This window comes from Chionomys nivalis, chromosome 3 (genome assembly GCF_950005125.1).
Source record: "Chionomys nivalis chromosome 3, mChiNiv1.1, whole genome shotgun sequence".
Lineage (NCBI taxonomy): Eukaryota > Metazoa > Chordata > Mammalia > Rodentia > Cricetidae > Chionomys > Chionomys nivalis.
Genome location: NC_080088.1, coordinates 15,683,051 through 15,689,979, shown reverse-complemented (window position 1 = coordinate 15,689,979; position 6,929 = coordinate 15,683,051). Strand labels below are relative to the sequence as shown.

The window sequence follows — 6,929 nt, the reverse complement described above, 5'->3', positions numbered from 1 at the left end:
CCCCAAGGTGCGCTTACCGGGAAGATTCTAGCCTATGTCCATCCTGGGTCGGAGCTTCATCGCATCCGCTCTGGAGAGGAGAGCATGGCATCTGTCTCTCTGAGGAGTTGCCCTGCATCTGTGCTCACTTCCTCTTCCTCCCAGCATTCTATTCTGTTTACTCCACCCACCTATGTTTTAACCTATGAGGGCCAAGCAGTTTCGTTATTACTTAACCAATGAAATCAACAGATTGATATATGACACTCCCACATCAAGGTAGTGGAGTAAGGGGTACACTCATCCATTGCTGGTGGGAATGCAAACTTGTGCAACCACTTTGGAAAGCAGTATGGCGGTTTCTCGGGAAACTCGGGATCAAGCTACCACTGGACCCAGCAATACCATTCTTGGGAATATACCGCAAGTGCTGCCCTACCATACAAGAAAAGTATATGGTCAACTATGTTCATAGCGGCATTGTTTGTAATAGCCAGAACCTTGAAACAACCTAGATGCCCTTCAATGGAAGAATGGATGAAGAAAGTATGGAAAATATACATATTAGAGTATTACTCAGCAGTAAAAAACAATGACTGCTTAAATTTTGCGTACATATGGACGGAAATAGAAAACACTATCCTGAGTGAGATAAGCCAGACCCAAAAAGAGGAACATGGGAGGTACTCACTCATATTTGGTTTCTCGCCATAAATAAAGGACATTGAGCCTATAATTCGTGATCCTAGAGATGCTAAATAAGAAGGGGAACCCAAAGAAAAACATATAAGCATCCTCCTGAATATTAACTTTCATCAGTCCATGAAAGAAGACAGAAACAGAGACCCACATTGGAGCATCGGACTGAAATCTCAAGGTCCAAATCGGGAGCAGAAGGAGAGAGAGCACAAGCACGGAACTCAGGACTGCAAGGTGTGCACCCACACACTGAGACAATGGGGATGTTCTATCGGGAACTCACCAAGGCCAGCTTGCCCCGTTGGAAAAAGCACGGGATAAAACCGGACTAGCTGAACATAGCGGGACAATGAGGACTACTGAGAACTCAAGAACAATGGCAATGGGTTTTTGATCCTACTGCACTTACTGGCTTTGTGGAAACCTAGGCAGTTTGGATGCTCACCTTACTAGACCTGGATGGAGGTGGGTGGTCCTTGGCCTTCCCACAGGACAGGGAACCCTGATTGCTCTTTGGGCTGACGAGGGAGGGGAACTTGATCGGGGGAGGGGGAGGGAAATGGGAGGCGGTGGTGGGGAGGAGGTAGAAATCTTTAATAAATAAATAAATAAAAAATAAATAAATACTTTTTTTTTCCCCGATCGAGGCCAGCCTGGACTACAAGAGCTAGTTCCAAGACAGGAGCCAAAAGCTACAGAGAAACCCTGTCTCAAAAAATCCAAAAACAATAAATAAATAAATAAATAAATACAACTTTTAGAACTATATCAAGTAGAGTTTCTTAATGAGAGATGGCTGTGAATATCAAGCTCTAAATATCAAAATATTATATCTAGTAGATCTTGAGAACTGCTTCACATCATATTGTCTAGTTTGTCTATCCTTAATTGTTGCTATAGCAAATACTTACATGGCTTAACAGACATTATACATTCCACCATCTCAATGTGCAATCTGTATTTTTGTTTCCCCAGAAAATCTATGAAATAGATGAAGACAAGAACACACTGGACGTCCCCTGGAGCATGATAAATTTCTTGCAGCCACACTTTTAACACAACCTCCCTCCCCTATCACAGCAATCAACTGCCAATAAATAACTCCTTATAAAAGGATGGAATCCAAAGAGCACATTCCCGACCTATGCTGAATTTTGCGAACTTGATTTTGTTTGGGTCTTGTGTCTGTGACTATGATGGTGAGGTTCATGAGCTCAATCATCATGTAAGGTCTGCTGGGCCAAAATTATCTCAGGGCCTGTACTTCGAGGCCTGTAGGACAGAGAAAAGTTTGGCTAGACTTTGAATGAGGATGAGACAGCAAAAATTAGCTGGATACCCCTCCAGTCAGAGGGAGGGCTTGGCTGCCTCTCATTGGATGTAGGTACCCCCATATCACACCATGTCACTTAAGCTATATAAGCTGATGCTCACAATAATAGACTCAGCTCCTGCTTCTCTCAACCCCCTATTGCGTCTGATTGTCCTGCATCATCAGCTGCAGAACGAACATCTTGCATTGTGGGGCTGTGGAATGGGCAGATAGTGCAGTCACCTTTTCTTGGGGGATAAGGAAGCCTAGCAATGACTGTGGGAATACAGAAGCTCAAGAAGCCTGGTAACTGAAGGCTCAAATAGGCCAGCAAGGTCCAGAAGATTGCTTTTCACAGCAGTCCTGTTTTTCACTCAGTTCTTATGTTCTTTTGTGAAATTTGAGTGGTATATTTAGGGAGTTGAAAGGGGAAATTTTGGTGATGGATGAAATCATATTTTGTATATGTATGTAAATTCTCAAGAATAAAGAAATTTGAGCACAAAAAAAAAAGAAGCCCACTACACATTCTGTAGAGTTGAGCAATAGGCCAAGAACATTAAAAAACTAAAACTTCTATTTCCTGCAGTAAGTAAAAGTTCTGAAAAACTGACATCTTTCCAAAACTGCTGAAAATTTATATCTGTCTAGTAGTTCATACTCGGATTTGTAATCAGTATTTAATTCTGCTTCTAACTAGAAGCTTCTCTCCCAGAGCTTCCCTTCATAGACTTAAGTACATTATGAATAAATCCTTTCTTTGAATATCAAGAGTTGCCAATGGCCGGGCGGTGGTGGCACACGCCTTTAATCCCAGCACTCGGGAGGCAGAGGCAGGCGGATCTCTGTGAGTTTGAGACCAGCCTGGTCTACAGAGCTAGTTCCAGGACAGGCTCCAATACCACAGAGAAACATTGTCTCGAAAAGCCAAAAAAAAAAAAAAAAAAAAAAAAAAAGAGTTGCCAATGTCAAACTAGTCAGTGAACAGAATCCAAAAACAAATTCAAACAACTTCATACTCTCCATTGACTTAATCATTTCTACTGTTATTATAGTGGGGTTACAGTTAATGAAGAGGTCATTTCAATTTTATGTGTAGGATTGGAATTATAGTCATCATGGGTTAGTTAAAGAAACAAATCTCAACCGGTCAATGGAAATATAACTTCTATTTACTCTGCTTGTCCCTAATTTAATTACATCTGCCTCAAAATTTGTCTAGTGCAATTTTTTGAGTTCTCAATTTCTTCTTTTTTATATTTTATTTGTTGTTCGTTAGCCTAGGGTAAATTGTTTTTTTATATATATATATTTTCTACAATACAGTAAGGTCATGTTTTTGTGTTACTAAGCCAGTAATGAAATAGTGTTCATTAACCAAGGAAACCAAAACAACTATTTCTTCAAACAAGTTTATTAAACAGACTCAGGTGTTCTTAGTATGTAATTTACTATACTAATTTCCTAACGTAAAAATTTCCAGGTATTTTTCTCACAAGTATGTATGACCTTTACTTGTGAAATACATTATGAAAATTTTTATGCAGTTTGAATGTCCTTAAGAAAGATAAAATATAATTAGCTGTCCAAATAGCTATAAGAAAATTAAACTAAATTAATTAAAAAGAGAGTCTCACTATTATATAAACAACTTCCTTAGTTTGACGTTCTTGATTTCTATAAAAATATCATAAATTTATTCTTTGGGCACAGAAAGCTACAAAATAAAACAAATGAAAATGTAGTAAAACATTGTTTTTGTATTATAGTCAGTAAGAAAGCTGTATTGAGAAACAAAGTCTCTAGAAGAGAGGCTATCAAGATGTAGTAGCCTCTATGAATGAGGAAATGGTAAATTGAGTGAAAAGAAATACAGATAGAGGCTCTGTGGTCTTCCCAATTTTGGCATTGGCCAAAATGAGTTGATAGAAACTAAAGAAACCACAGACACATGAACAGAAAAATTAACCTCAGGTGGGCCATATGCTCTGATGGAGATGGAGACATACCAGGAGTATCCTGCAGACTCAACTTTTATTACATACAGCATGAGGAAGAGGAGGAGGCCAATGATCTAATCTTGTTAGAAGGTCTCTCTCTTGGAGTAGTCTCAGGTTACTATTTTCTCAGAAGAGGGAGCCACCATTAAATTTTCTGCAGACACTCTCTTTAGGTAAATGCAAAGTGTTTGTAAATCTATGCTTTAACCATAGGGGCCCATTTACCTTTCTGAAATTGATCCTGGGAGGCATTTGCCATTCCCATGAATCTAAGGCATTGCAGTCTTGATTGGCTGTGCTCATGTCAATAATGTACATTCACTTGGGACTTTGTCTCTTCCACAAAATGAGAAGGAGAAAAAAATAAATAACACTAAGGCTACTTGAAAAAAACATTGGTAAAGAAATTAACTTTTTGTAACTTAATGGAAGTTACACCACTATGGGTGGTGGTAATTCTCTCCACCATAACTATAGACTATCTATAAAAGAAACCCAAATCTAGGAGTGTAAATTCTCTTATTGAGTTGTTGGTCAGGAGTGTATAAGATACCCCCAAACAACATAGTTATTGCTATTAAATGTGATTTTTTTCTTAAGAAATGATGATTATATCCTCCTGATGAAGACATTGCACACATTATACACAGGATGGAGAAATCAAGTTGGTACTGACCTCAAATATCCTCTAATTCTCATAGTAGCCAATGATGTTGTGAATGGAGCAACAAAGAAAAGAAATCAGCAGTATCATCTATCATAAAAGCCTATAAACAGCATCAATGATCATGACATTATATCATCAAGGGTGCAATAATGACACATATCTTGGGGTCACAGGACAACTGTTTATTTGCTCTGAAGACCCTCACAGTCTGGTATTACATACCTTGCAGAATGCCTGTTGGTTTTAAAGTCATTGACCACAGAAGAAGACATAAAACTGCCAGTTTTTATTAATAACAGATTGTGACCTACAAATTTAAGCCAAATAAAACCTCTCATACAAAATAATAGGGGAAATAGCTGTAAATTGAAGAAAGTAAATCAAAGTCTTCTGGTTTATAACTTGTATGGTATTTATAACTACAATATATTATATGATTTTAATAAATTTTATAGCATTTATTATGACTTCAAACTGACACCTGAAAGAATACTGTATTATGGTAAGATGGTGGAGTAGGAACGCGGTGCGGTAGGTGTTCAGGCTACCGGCTGACTTCGTATCCAGTCTCCGCAGCAGCAGTAACCACTGAGAAAAGAGCGCATCCGTGTAGTTGCCCAAAATACCCAATATCAAAATCTTCAGCGGGAGCTCCCACCAGGACTTATCCCAGAAAATTGCTGACCGCCTGGGCCTGGAGCTAGGCAAGGTGATGACTAAGAAATTCAGCAACCAGGAGACCTGTGTGGAAATTGGAGAAAGTGTACGTGGAGAGGATGTCTACATTGTTCAGAGTGGGTGTGGTGAGATAAATGACAATCTAATGGAACTTTTAATCTTGATTAATGCTTGCAAGATTGCTTCAGCAAGCCGGGTTACTGCAGTCATCCCATGTTTCCCTTATGCCCGCCAGGATAAAAAGGATAAGAGCCGGACTCCCATCTCAGCTAAGCTTGTTGCAAATATGTTATCTGTCGCAGGAGCAGAACATATTATCACTATGGATCTACATGCATCTCAAATTCGTTTTGTTTTTTTGTTTGTTTGTTTGTTTGTTTTTGATATCCTAGTGGACAATGTATATGCAGAGCCAGCTGTCTTAAAGTGGATAAGGGAGAATATATCTGAGTGGAGAAACTGTATCTCGTGGAGCCAAGGGAGTGACCTCCATTGCAGACCAATTGAATGTGGATTTTGCCTTGATTCACAAGGAACAGAAGAAGGCCAATGAAGTGGACCGCATGGTGCTAGAGGGAGATATGAAAGATTGGGTGGCTGTTCTTGTGGATGACATGGCTGACACTTGTGGTACAGTCTGTCATGCCTCTGACAAACTTCTCTCAGCTGGAGCTACCAAAGTTTATGCTATCCTGACTCATGGAATCTTATCTGGCCCAGCCATTTCCCGCATCAACATCGCATGCTTTGAAGCAGTAGTACTCACCAATACCATACCTCAGGAGGATAAGATGAAACACTGCTCCAAAATATAGGTGATTGACATCTCCATGATCCTTGCAGAAGCCATCAGAAGAACCCACAATGGAGAGCCTGTCTCCTACCTGTTCAGTCATGTTCCTTTATAACAGAATAACTTCTGAAGCTTTTTGAAAATAAACCAACCCCATCCCTCATGTTTCTTGGTATTTGAGTTCAACAGAAGACCCAGCTTGCTCCAGTGTAGATTTTTACATCCCACATTAGATACATTAGAATTTAGCCTAAATTGGGAAAAGATAGATTGTGGTTAACTGCTAGGATGTCCTACTTGTGTTGTTTCATCCTGACTTGTTTGTTTATTTTGTGAGCCTTGCAGCTTTAACTAGAGGTCAGCTGCTGAAAGATGTATAGACTATTGAGAATATTCCACAAGGTCCATAGGACATAATTGACAGAGCTCATACTCCATGACTCTGGAATGTTTTGGGGTTTTTCTTCATTCAGAATGACTAGCCCATGTGTGATACATTTTCAGAGGTTTGTGCCAAACTAGAGCAAGAGCCCTGAGCATCCTTAAATATAGTTCCAGTAGTTGAGCACCCTGTTAGGCAGGTAGCTCAATGCAGAATTAACCTTTGGGAGGAAGAAGCCTGATCCACTGCCATCTGTTTAACTCTATAGCTTGAATTCTCTACACCTGTTCCTTTCCCCTTCAGCCATCTTAAACTTTTCCTAGCCAAAAATATCTTGGACTCAGTGATCATTGTACTTGTACCATAATCTTCTGTAAGAGACTTGCTTCTTGATATGTAACTGCTAACTTTCACATTAG

General features: G+C 39.5%; 1 pseudogene; it reads left to right on the top strand.

Annotated features, from left to right (window-relative positions):
• Window positions 1-331: 331 nt before the first annotated feature.
• LOC130870899 (ribose-phosphate pyrophosphokinase 1-like) lies at window positions 332-6,243 on the top strand (annotated as a pseudogene).
• Window positions 6,244-6,929: the final 686 nt, after the last annotated feature.